Source organism: Eulemur rufifrons, chromosome 17 (assembly GCF_041146395.1).
Source record: "Eulemur rufifrons isolate Redbay chromosome 17, OSU_ERuf_1, whole genome shotgun sequence".
NCBI classification, from domain to species: domain Eukaryota; kingdom Metazoa; phylum Chordata; class Mammalia; order Primates; family Lemuridae; genus Eulemur; species Eulemur rufifrons.
The window spans coordinates 10,602,319-10,616,349 of record NC_090999.1 but is presented as its reverse complement, the minus strand read 5'-3'; positions in this window follow the sequence as shown (position 1 = coordinate 10,616,349).

The following is a 14,031-nucleotide window of genomic DNA, read 5'->3' as shown; positions in this document are numbered from 1 at the left end:
AGGTTTCTGCTCACGTGGTCTCTCTTAGTTCATTTTCTATTGCGTATTACAAAAACACCTGAAACTGAGTCATTTATAAAGAAAGAAGGTTTATTTCTTAGTTTTGGAGACTGAGAAGTCCCAGGTCAAGGGGCCACTTCTTGTGAGAGGCTTCCTGCTAGCAGGGACTCTGCAGAGTCCCAAGTGGCACAGGGCATCATCACATGGTGAGAGGGACCAGCATCCTAGCTGAGGTCTCTCCTCTTCTGACAGAGGCACCAGCCCCACTCCCATGAAAACTCATTAATCCATTAACCCATTAATCCATTGATCCATGAATGGATTAATCCATTCATGAAGGCAAAGCCCTCATGACCCAATCGCCTCTTAGGGCCCCACCTCTCAATACTGCCATATTGGAAATTTAATTTCCACATCAGTTATGGAAGCGAAAATATTCAAACTTTTCTGTCACCATTTAGGGCACTACCCTAGATCTTATCATTTTGGAGGCTTAGTCAAAAATAAGCCAGGCGTAAAGTAATAGAACAAACAAAGCTCATCTTGATGTTTGAGGTAGAATTAACAACTTGCTTTTTTATATGCTATTATTTCCCCAATGGTCTCAGATCCGCTTTTGAGATCTACAAATGAGGTAACTGACAGGAGAAGAAACTGAGGCTGGAAGAATTAAATGTCTAGAGTCGCACAGGTGGTAAGTGCCAGATGGATTCGGTTTCTCAGGTTCTCTCCTCCCCAACCCACTGCCTGTCTTGGCCTAGCCATTATTCAACTTGGAGTCACTGTCCTCCCTTTTCAGTTAGGTCTCCTTTTAGGGTCTTTAATATCAAAGTAAAGTTAAGAGTGAAAAGTAAATTATAGTAACTAATTACACTTCTATTCTCTGAAGTTAAAGTCTGTAAATACTTTCCAAGGCTCTCTTGCCTGCCATAATAGGAAACAGAGATAACCCACTTTATGAAATTTCATTTTAAAACAAATTAGAAAAAAATACTTGATTTTTTAACATCCTTCTGATAATAGAAGCTGATTAAATGCATGTTGACCTAGTATAATTCTATAAAAGCTTGAACAAAGACATAGTTAAGCAAAAAGAAAGAAAAGCACTATTATTGGCAAAAATAAAGGTGTATTCACATGTGTATATATTTTAATTTTCCAAATTAAAATACTGTGCAAAAATGATTTTAACCCAAAATTCCAATCTTTTTACCCAGCTTCCAAATCTAACCCTCACCTTTTGATCTTGATTTGCCAGATCCTTGAGAAAAGGGTTGTATGTTTCTCACCAATGTGTTCACAACACCTAGCACAGCCCCTAACACAAAGTATAACTCCATAAATACTTGAAGAAGAAATAAAATGACTCGAGTGTTATTCCATGTTCTCTGTCTCTGCCTTTTTTAAGGGGCCACAATCATTTAAAAAGTTTTTTTTTAAAAAAAAAAAAAAACAAACAAGCATTCTAAGTAATCTAAAAACTGAGTAAGAATATACTAAAAATCTGTTGTTTTTCTTCACCCTTTCCTTCTTGTTCTGGTAACATCAGGTCCTGTCCTTTGGGAAACTGTTTCATCCAAATTCCAACCATAGGCTTCCTCCAATCACTTGTCAATTGTGGTAGTGGTGGTAAACTTCCTGAACAAGGACAGACCCATGACTGGATGACTCACTGGGACACCCTCCCCCACCTGATTGTAAAGACAAAAACAAGTGCCTCTTTGCCTCCCTGCTAGGGTGTCAGAGAAGTCCTAGTGGAGAGTCAGGAATTTTACCATCCCTCGGCAGTAACAGTGCCACTCAGCTCTAAGGAGAAGCCCCCTCAAGTCAAGTGACGACAGAAGTCAAATAGAGAACCTGGGGTTCTACCTCTACCCGGCAGTTACAATGTGGCCTTCCTCTTTTTCCAACCAGAGCAGTGTCAGAAAAAGACAATTAAAACAAAAGCTTTATGTGAGATCCAGAGTCTCCCGACATAATCAATCCAAAATCAGTCATCATACCAAGAACCAGAAAGATTTCAAGTTGAATAAAACAAGATAATCAACAGACACCAACACCAGGATGACAGAGATGTTAGAATTATCTGACAAAGATTTTAAAGTAGCCATGAAAAAATACTTTGTGTATTGTACAAACACTCATATGAGTAAATTATAAACATACTCATAACAAAAGTAAAAACAGAAAGCCTCAGAAAAGAAATAGAAGATATGAAGAAGAATCAAATGGGAATTTAAGAACTGGAAAATGTAGCTGAAATAAAAAGCTCGGGAGATGGGCTGAGTGGCAACAAGAAGGGACAGAAGAAAGAGTCAGTGAATTGGAGGATGGATCATTAGATAATATCCAATCTGAACACAGGGAAAAATAGGCTGGAAAAAATGAACAGAGCCTCAGGGACATGTGGGACTATAAGAAAATATCTAACATTTGTGTCATCAAAGTTTCAGAAGGAAAGGAGACAGACGGAAGAGCTGAAAATGGACTTGAAGAAATAATGGCTAACAACTTCCCAAATTCTTGAAATGACGAAATCATGAAAATGGAGAACAGATTCACGATGACCAGGGGTTAAGGTGGGGGCTGGAGGGAAGTGTGCTTATATTATAAAAGGGCAGCATGAGCTATCTTTGTGGTGATGGGAATGTTCTGCATCTTGACTTTATCAGTGTCAGCATCCTGGTTGTGACATTATACTACAGTCTTACAAGATATTACCATTGGGGAAAACTCAGTAAAGAGTAAATCGGATCCCTCTGTATTATTTCTTACAAGTGCATGTAAATATACAATTATCTCCAAAGAAAAAGTTTAATTTGAAAAAATAAATCTTTTTCTCTCCATTAGAACTATTTCTACATATTCTTCCCCTACTATCGTTTATCTGTAGCACCTCCTATTTTCTCTTCACACACATACATTCCCCTGGAAGAGCAAAGGTCTTAAGGAGAACTGATTTATTGTTAAGCCAATTATATGTAGGTCTATTCAGCACCAAGCAATTTAGGCAAAGCAGTCAGCCTAGAATGCTACATATCCAAAATCTTGAACTTAGAGTTAACAGAATTAATAGACTCCAGTGATGAAAGGAACTGGCCAGTTACTAAATAGCTCTATTTACTTTGCCCTGTGTGAACCTGATACGAAAAAGAGAAACATAGAGGTAGAAAAAAAATCTAAGTTTTAATTGATATTCACATTTTTATTTCTATTTTTTAGTGACTACCTCAGTGGTCTTTTGCTGCTTTAATAAATATGTCAACAGTCTGAGTAATAGGAATGTGCTTTCTTCCAGTAGTATTTTTTTAAGAATATTGAATTCAAAAGCCAGCTTGATTTATAACACATTAGGCCCCCACTTTCTGTGGGGGTGGAGCCATCGAGGTTCAAGTTAATCTTCCGCACTTGTGACTAACAGGCTGCCAGAGCTGCATCAATAGGGCGGTAATCCCCAAAGCCAATCAGCGCACCTCTCCTGTTCATCTTGCCTGTTGGCTGCCAGGCGCAGGCAGAGCACATCATTAACTGTAGGCTTCCTTGGGAACACTATAGACAAAATAAACTCTCCTGTGAAACCAATTTGGGAAACATTCAAAGCTGGAATCCTTGACTTAAAAAAATACTAAAAAAGATCATAAGAAATATTAATTTATAAAAGGAAAAAGTGAACCAAACCAATGCATGAAATGGGCTTCTACTTTTACTTTATTCACATTTGACTTTTTTCCCCTCTTGAGAACATGTGATTGCCTTCAGAAATCTGAATCACCTGCTTACCTATGGTTATTTTTGTATTTCAGAGCAAAGATTTCCATATTCTGTTACTGCAATTATGGTGAAAAATGGCAACTCAGTTCTAGAATAGAGTTGTGTTTACATGTATGTGTTATCTAAAAGATGAACTATTGTCTTTTAACGATTATAAATTTATTATCAAATTATAAAGTTGAATTCTTGGCAAAGCTAGTATTTATATCAGACAGAAAATGAGGGTATAAATTATTATTATGGCCCACAATACCAAAAACTGAGTATGTATATTATTAATTAATGTGTAAAAAATATATGAGGAGAAAAAAATCACACATACTAATTTTATTTTATTATTGACTGTGTGCTTTTTTGATTTAAGCTTTGCATATCTCTTTGATGCTCACAACTTTATCAGGGAGCACTCCTAGACTCAATTTTGGATGAGGCTACTAAGGCTCAGAGAAGTTGAGTAAATCCCATAACAATGTACAGCAAGATTGGAAGCAAGGTCTGTTTGTAAAGCCTCTGCTGTTTCTCACTGGTCTTGGACCAAGCCCAGCTTTCAGTGGAGATAATATGGGTTTAATTTAACAGAGAGTGAAACATCTTTTGACATCTGTGAAACTGAACTAGAGTTCAAAACAAATGTTCATTATGCAGCATGAATCTTCATTATAACCATAATGATGAATGGCTAGATATTTTAGATATTTAATTTAACTACTTTAATAATTATAAAGCAAATAGATAATGTAGTATAATGGGTATATATGGGGATATATAAGCATTTTCTGTCCTTAGAACACAGCAAATGTGAGATAGATAGATAGATAGATACATAGATGTAAATATAAAAAATATATTTAGGGCTTTTTAAATTCCATCTCCTCACAAAGCTTTCAAGCTTGGAGAAACAAGGTAGTCATTTGCTCTAATTTTAAATATCACAATATTCACACACTCTCCTAAACAGTTGCACCTCACCCTTGATTCCACATTAGCACATAATTCCATATCTTTGTCCTTTATTAGGCAGTTATCCTATATTAAGGAATAAGCCACTCAATAGCCCAAATATCCCAAACCAGCACAAAATTCATGTCCTTAGCTCAGAGCATGATAGTATTTATTCAGAGTCCTGACATGCTTCATTATCTGGTTTCTTATAACACAGCAAATGAGAAACAACGCAACAGAAGGAGAGTTGCTCAAGATATTAGAGAAGCTATAAAAACTTACTGTGGGTCACCTAATAGGGAGGGAGGTGAGAAAACTCTCTACAAGGATGATGGTAAATCTGATTAAACAGAAACAAGAAATTAAGTCTGGGGTGATGTAAGTGAATGTTAGCTCCTGCAACAAAAGCCTCCAAATTTTAGTGACCTGGCATAACACCGTAGAAATTTATTCCTGATTTAAAAACCAGTCCAAGTACATGTTACTAGTCCATTGGAGGTTATTCTCCACATGGTGATTCAGAGATCCAGGCTTCTTCCATTTATAGCTCAACCAATCACAACATCATGCACATGCAATCGTACAAGGCAAAAAGGGTGAATGGAAAAGTCATATTGTATCACATCTGCTCACCTTCCACTGATGAAAATAAGTTCAATGGCCACATCTGGGCCATTCCAGACAAAGGAGTCTGGGAAATGCAGTCTCCAGCTAGCCAGTCATCTCCCAGCCATGACTCCACACTAAGACAAAAGCCAATGGTTCTCATAACTGGTAACTGCAGCCCAGCTGCGCAAGGCCCAGGATGGTACAATATACACATCTGGCAGGGGTCGTTAGTATGCCTTCTTGGCAACATGCCTGGCTGCCAACCTTGGGCATTCCATAGCTTCCCCTGGTAGGTGCTCAGTTATGGAAGTAATTAGACTCGCACAATCTATATTTTCTCCCCTAGATCTACCGACTTACCTGCATTTGATTCCAGAGTCTACCTCTCTTCTCTTTTCATGGAACCCCTATTTTTGCTCCTAGTCAAGGCCAGTCCCTTCCCTTGTGTTTTAAGTTCCAATCCTTCTCCTCAACTCAAGGATTTTGTGTCTGTCTTATCAAATACATCTCTACTGGACTGTTCCCATCAATGTCCAAAAATCACCCAATAAAGGACATTCATCTAAACAAACAAACAAAACAAACCTGTCTCTTTCTCCTCAATACACTCCAGTCCTGTCCACATTACTCCACCGAAATGGCTTAATTTGGGTCACCGTGAGCACCTCCTGCCAAAGCCATGGTGTACCCATTAAATTTGAGCAGTTGGAAGCCTTTGACACACTTGGCTGCTTCCTCCTTCCCAAAGCATTTTCCTCTTAGCCTCACTAAGGTCACACTCTCCTGAGTTATTGTCCCACTTTACTATCTACTCAATCTCCTTTGCCAGTTCCATCTCCTCTGTGAGATGGCTAAGTGTTGACACATGTTGGAGTCTGTCCTTAGCTTTCCACAATATCTGCATATTCTTCCTAATTCCTCCCATCTCAGTCCATAGCATTAAATTCTTTCTTGACCTCCCCCAGCTGGGTTTGCCCCTCCACCATTCCACCAACAGTGCCCTGGTTAGCATCCTCACTGCTCATTGAGGTCAGTCTCAGTTCTCCTCTCACTCGCCCTGTCAGCACCAGTCAACTCATGGATCTGCCCCTTCTTTTTCAAATTCTTTCTTCTCTTGGAGTCCAGAACCCCACACTTTTCTCATTTTCCAGCTAACTTAATGGTGGCTCTTTCTCCATCTCCTCTGTGTTCCTACTGATCTTTCAGCCTCCTAGCTTTGGAGTAATTATTCCAAGGCTCAGTCCTTTTTTTTTTTTTTTCTTTTTTTTTTTTTTCTTTACCTGCATTCACTCTCTTGGTGATCTCAGGGTCATGGATTCAAATACTATCTACAAAATTGTTATTTCCAAATTTACATCTCCAGCCCAGATCTCTCCCTTGAATTCCCCATCAGTATATCTCACTGTCTCCCTAGCATTGCAACTTGGAAGTCTAATAAATATCCCAAACTTAGCATAAAAAAAACCTGTTTTTTTCTATTGTATTCTCAGTAAACGGCAACTCCAGCTTCATATTTTCTTAGGCCAAAAATCGTGTTGTCATCTTTGGCCCCTGACTTTTTCTCACTAGCTGTCAGAATATTATGCTTGCTTTACCTTCAAAACCAGCCCAGACTGCAGTCTCTCACTATTATCTCCAGCTCTGCTATCTGGCCCAAGTCACTGTCATCTTGCACCAGGATTATCATAGCTTCCTTACTGGCCTCTCTGCTTCTGACTTTTGGTATATATGTTTCAGCATATATTCCCTCAAAATGGCAGCCAGAATGATCCCTTGTAAACAAGTCAGCCATACCCTTCCCCTGTTCTCAGCTCTTCTCTATCTTCGCACCTCATTCGGAATGACAGCCAAGTTGTTGTAATTGCCAGTGCGGTATTTACCCATTTCTGAATTCTGAAATGGACTTTTTACCTGCTCTGCTCCCAGGCTCCCAACCTGGATTCTGACTTTTGCTGTCCAAACTCTGCATTGCTCACTTCCCCAGGCCCAGGGTACCTTCTGGTTCCCCCCAACACTGCATCTTCTGTGACTATGTCCCTTTCTTGTCTGGAGCCACCCTGTTCCTTTGTGCCTTCATGACTCTTCCAGCCTCCACCAGTGATTGCACTGGGCCTCTGTGGTTCAGAGGGGCTGCCAGCCCTGTCCTATCTCACTATGCTCCTGTCTCTGCCTTCTCCTGCTTTCCTTCTTTCTCTGGGACAACCCTGGTTTACCTGGGAAGGAAGATCTGTATTCTCAGGAACAATAATCAAATTATAGGGTGGTTTTATTTATTGGATCAGCTGTCACATCTTCCCACAGACCTGCCAACCCCAGGGCAGAATACCTCCTGGACCTTCTTTCTATCTACAAGTCCGAAAAGAGTGAGATATTTTTCAGGAACCCCTCACATGGTAGAGTGTTTTGGGTTCCAGAGTTGTAAATTATTGCCTCAAATATCCAGTCCCCCAAAATTTATTTCCAGGCTCTTAGCTTAATTTTCCTGCCCAGATACTTGTATATCTCTGGACTTGTTTTATCAATTACCAAATCAGATACTTAGCATATTTGTGATGATTTACAAAGCCAGACACTGAACTTCATAGATTAATTATGATTGCATTTGGTCCCTCTGCAGAAGAAGATCCTAAGCTGTGGCAGTTTGCTTGCAAGAACTCTTTAACTAAGTGTTTCATAACATGTAGAGTTAAGTTTGACTGAGTATCTCTTATACGATCAAATACTCACACGTCCCGAAGAATGAATACAGCCACTGTTTTTAAACTAGAAAAGCATTCCCAATTTCATAGTAGTCTTATTCCCACCCATCCCACCAAGATTTGTTGCTATTTTCTAACACTAAATATTTTCTTTTTGTAAACAAATTTTTAAAGTTCCAATAAATGTTTCAATGTAGCCTGGGTCTAAGGTAGCAATGGGCTTTCCAACTCAGCAAGAGTGTAAAATAACAACAGAGTGATTCTAATGAGGTAACCAGCTTATTAAATGCTACTTGCATTTTCTTTGGAGAATGGGTGCTTCTAGTTTTACTGAAACACTATTTTCAATGAGTAAAGAGATTTTGTTTTATGTCCTCCTATCTTTTCTTGTGAACCCATAATGTGAAGAATAAGGAGAAAGCCCTTCAGAGGGATTAGGGGGTAATAAAGAGACATTATATTAGAAAAGACTTACTTCTTTGGACTCCGTTTTTCTCTATTAATACTGCTTAGATTAGAAGTAAGTATGGACCACACCAAAGGACAACTCTCTCGCTCTTTCTCCCTGGCCTCACTGCTTCCCCCAAACACATACAAACCCACATAGCTTTCTTTACTTGAGGAATTTCTACTTACCTGTCAAGGAACAGCCCTGATATTTCCTTCATATTGAGGGCCTCCGTCCCTTTCCCACACAGTCACTTGTTTTTCTGTTCACATTATACTAGATATCTAGATATCATCATCCATTTTCACTGTTTTTTTTAACATATATTTCTTCTAGACTGAAAGATTCTTGAGGGCAAGGACCAGGTTTTTTCTTTATGTTCAGTGTATCATATATTATGAACAATGAATACATTGATGACAAACTGAACAGATGAAGTATATTTTGTTGTCTAATGATCAGGAAAAGAAGTAGAATTGATAAAGGAGAAAATAGACACGTAGACATATGAGAGACACTGGAGCGATGAGCTTTGGGGTGAAAGGGAAGTGTTACAGTAGTTCTCTTCTCCCAAGATGTGAGTATTTGTTTTTCTGAATGTAAAGAGTCTGGAGGGAAAAATGCAGAACATCAACATTATAACCTTCCCTTGAGAAGACCCTGTCTCATAAATGGCTTTGATTTCCACCTAGAGAAATGAAAGGAACTGTGGACCACAGCCCAGCTGGGAATGTACATGGTTCTCAGTAAGTAAAGCCATATTTAGGACCAACAAAGACACTATCTGCATTGAGAGGGAGGGAAGGGGAAGTGGCAAGGAGGAACTGAAGCGAGCTCTTATGGAAGAACAACTCTGTTGTTATCCTTGAGGAAGAGAGAGAACTATAATCCAAGCAGGCAGGAGATGAACTTAGAGGTGAAAGTTGTGATGGTGACTTGGTCACTAACACAAGCTGCACTTTGGTGTTGAATTTCAACCACAGATGAGAAACAAAACCTGTCTTCTCAGAAGAACCAGAGCTTGTCTATGGCTCAATGGGAGTTGCCTAAAGTAAACATGAAGATAGTTAGACCAGAGCAGAGGACTCCTGACCTCAAGCAATCCTTCTGCCTCAGCCTCCCAGAGTGGTAGTGTTAAGGGCGTGAGCCACCATGCCTGGCTAGGCTTGAAAATTAATTTTACATTTAAGAGTGTTTTTATTTAAAAAATAGTATAATAAATAGGGAATTAAGAGTATTAGTGCTAAGTCTCATAAAAATGGCTAAAATTTACAAGAAAGGTGAAGTTCCCTTTTAGGATGATCAAAATCTGAAATTCATAATTCTTGAGAGATAGAGATAGAAGCATTGGTTCTACAGTCTGATTTTATCAGCTGAAAGTATAATATTAGATTGGTCTTATCATCTCCCCAATAACTCCTATATCTGGAGTTTTCACTTCATTCAATTCAATCCTTTGAGTCATGAAAAAAGGAGAGGGACTACTGAGTCCAGAAGACCATCATTTTCTTATCCTCCTCTTCTTACCCACACACCTGTCTGTGTTTCCCTCTTCCTAAACTCTTCATCAGTCTGTCTCCCAGTCAATTTCAAGATCCTTGCGGGTGAGAACTAAGAGTCATACTTGGTACATACAAGAGAATTTACAACTCTATGCCAAAGAAGTAAGTGTGACCAGTGGCTAAAGAAATCAAAATACAGTCCTTCCATGTGATAGACACAATGTGGCTATTAAAAATAGCATTTCCAAAGAGGTCCATATGGTTGGAGAAGGGCCAAGATATTCCCTACCAAAACCAGTGGCAGTAGCAGATACAAGTTTAGAGAAATAAGATAGTGAGTAACAAGGATAGCCTTCTAAGGTGGTAATCATGTGGCAAGGATACAACCCAGGCTCTTGTAGCTCCACACAGTGGTTAAGAGAATGCTGCATGACATTTGCAGTTGGATATGATAATAAAGTGTGTTTTGATACTTTGTTTACATTAACTATTTAGTAAATTCTATGTGTTTCTCATCCTACTGTGGGTGTCCAGCCATTCTCATACTTTTTCTTATCGATAAGGAGTCTGAAGTTGAAGAAACACTGTAATTGCACACAGCTGATTCAGGTGAACTTCACACAATCGTTCTAGTGCTCAGAGCAGAAATAACAGCCAGACAGCGGGCCTTTCAGAATGTACTCTCAGAGTTGTTATTCTTGCTTGGATGAGTGGCACATTACATGAGACCATTTATGATCCATCTACAATTAGATCTTAAGAGTTGAAAAGAGGAAGAAGGAAAATGAGAAGAAAAATAACTATTAATCAGCACTATATATTACTTTTCCCTCTCCAGTCTCTCAGCAGAGTCCAAGAACACCTGATTTTCTATAAAAAAGGAAAAACCTTTGAATAATATATAGACTGTAATTTCATACTTACCTCCACATTCCTACAGACAGAACTGCAAGCACTAAATGACTGAATACTTTAATATGATTTCCTCTTTTTTTTTCCTCCCAAGAATGCCTTAAAAATATCACTTGTGTGGTAAATACTGACCACAGACAATGACATTCCCTGGTATGTACATTTCAATGTGATTCTGGCATATCCTAGACATCAAGCAAAGAAACCTGTTAATATTGTTCTATTTTCCACTTTGTCTAATTCTCACTCTAATTTGCCACTCTGGACATTTTCTTTGTTGTTTATAAATTTACTTCTGTTCCCATTGAAGAGTAGGGATTAGGTATTTTTGCTACAGGAAAGTGCACTATAAATATTTACAGTGGATAATTGTTATCTTTTGCCTGAGAGGGGCTTGGTAGTTTTCAGTGAATATAGGCTTTTACAATCAATTGAGCTTAAGTCAATACACATATTCAGGGTGTAAAAAGAATCTCCTTCAGTTTTTCCCTCTTTTCATGTGTCCTCCCCTTCCTGTCTTTCCAGAACGGTTCCTTTTGCTCAAAGAAGATCATCCCTGGCAGACAGATATTAACATCTAGACCAGATTTCCTAACCAGTGCTGCCTTACATGCCTTCTGTCAGTGATTGATCTACTTAGAGTAGAAGGCATCCGAAAGCATATTCAGTTAAAAAAAAAAAAAAAGGAAAAAAAAGAAAATATGAATTTTGAGACCTAAAGTGACAGTTTGATTTAGTATCATTTTGTTTATGAATCATTTTTATTCTCAACTAGTCTCAATTCTAATGGTGTTCATCTTTATTCTCCTCAAAAGGCAGTTGGTTCTTTTTGTTACCTTAAAGCTATACTGACTGCCACACCTTTGGCTTGAGTCTGTCCCCTCTCAATTAGATGGGCATGTCCCTGAAGAAAGTGTGACAAATTCAGCTTCTCTGAAACTCTTCCCTTTCACCAATCTTTCCTAAATGACGGCAAATAACTGTACCTACTCAGACTTAAGTCGCATGACATAAATGTCTAAATTATGACACATCCTTCATGACATGTTATTACTGTAACAGTGTTCATCTTGTCAGCTTTTAGCCATGGTGAAAGGGAATGTAATCCAAAAGAGAGTACCTGATGTGTTAATCATTAATAAATCTGAAAAACATGTGTTTGATCAAGGCCATCTCTTCCCTTTGTGTAATTCTTTATTTTTTAACATCAGCAAGTTCTGAAATTTATGATTGTCTCCCTGAAAGCCCTAAATAACCAGTGTTGATTTCAAAGCAGGAGCTTGCCAATATTTCGTTATTTATAGTAAATCCCTTGTTGGCATTTGCATTGATAATCCATCTTTGTTGTTTAAACCATTCAAAGTTCCTCTGATATGTATGGTTTCATTGAGTAGAAAATACTGCATACAAATAAGTATACATCAGTTACAGAAAGCAGCTGTCAGAATACATTTATATTCCAACAGCAGAGGAGAAATTAATCTCACAGTGGCTTCAATTCAAATTGGTGTAATATTCCAGTAATAAATTCCCTGCCCAGATGGAATAATTTTCTTTATCATAAATATTTTAAAACACTTGATTTATATTTAAGTTGTACAGGACTGAAACTAATTTTAGATATTTTAAATATTTTAAATGAGTTCCAAACAGAAAAAGCATTTTGGTTATATGGAATCTATTTTTTAAAGACAGTTTCAAATCTTGAAGAAGTTTTTTCTATTATGTAAATTATGTAATCAAAAAGAAATTCTCATCAAGTGCTAATTTTGTCTGGCTTGAAGCACCAAAAGAAAGCCCATTTAGTCATATTTCTATCATATGTTTTAATGGTACTAGACATTCTTTTAATATTGAAAGAAATTCTGAAAATAGCTATTACTCTTTTTCTTCATTTGAGGGCTGATGAGAATTGTATTGTTGATTGATTTATCAGTTTGCCTTTAAAAAATTATTTTCTTCATAATGTTAAAATAAAGGTTTTGTAGTAAGGAATCCCTACTGCCACACACAGAAAATATCTCCCTGGCCTCCCCTCTTTAATGATCTCAGTATGTTCAGGATCATGACCTTGAGGAGAGCAAACATTGGCTTCCTTAAACCAATGAGTAGAAGCCAACTCCAGGGTTGAAGTTAATCAGTTAGGAATTGCCAGCTTGCAGGAGGTAAAATTCAGTACCCGTTGGCTTACATCAACCATCACGATAGTGTGGAGAGAGGGAGGCTGTCTTTAGGATTGCCAAAGTCCAAATCCCATGTGCTTTTACAGATTAACATCAGTCCTTAAACTGTATCTGGAAATAGCTGGAAAGTAGCCTGGCATGTTTAGTGTGAGTATTACATAACCGAACAGGCAATCCAGAAATCAATGAGAATTTTTAGGCACTAGCAGATGTTTTGAATTATCTGGAAAAATAATCAATCCTGCGTATAAAACAGGGAAAATGCTCTAATGACACTGATGTACAAGTTTGTCCTTATTCCAATTCCTTCTCAGGTGTTGATTCTTATACCTCGAAAGACTGGGAAGGCAGAGAAACATTTCTCCAAGCACATCACACATCACTGGGCAGACACTGCATTCTTAGTAGGTGCTATGATTTATCTCAAAATGACAAAACAGTGGGACAGTTTCAGCAAGATGGAAATGTTCATGAAGTCATCACAGTTTTAGATAGTTCTGGAACTTCAGGTCACTGAGGTCAATTTGGCCATGCGACAGTGTCACCTTCTAGCTGAAGGTCCACCTAGAAATCAGGAAGACCAAATCTTTTGGGAAGCACATGGCATGCAAAAACTAAAGAAAAAATATGTCCAGAATAATGGCAGTCAAAAAGAGAAATTTGATGCTGAAAAAAGAAAGCTAAAATGATAGTTAAGTTTAAAGGAGAATTGAAAATTAAAACCAAGACTGTGGTTATTTTAGCATCTAAATAATGCTATATTTTCTTTATTACTATTGAAATTCACTTAAACAATGAGTAATGCCATCCCAGACTTAAACTGATTTTTTTTCTGAATTGACCGACTTATTTCTTAAAATGGACAATAGTTTTGGAGTTACCTAGATGTAGCTTAAGTCACAATCCAATAGAAGTATAAAGGCAGGAGAAATAAAAATGAAAGGAAATGATTTCTTGAATCTGTG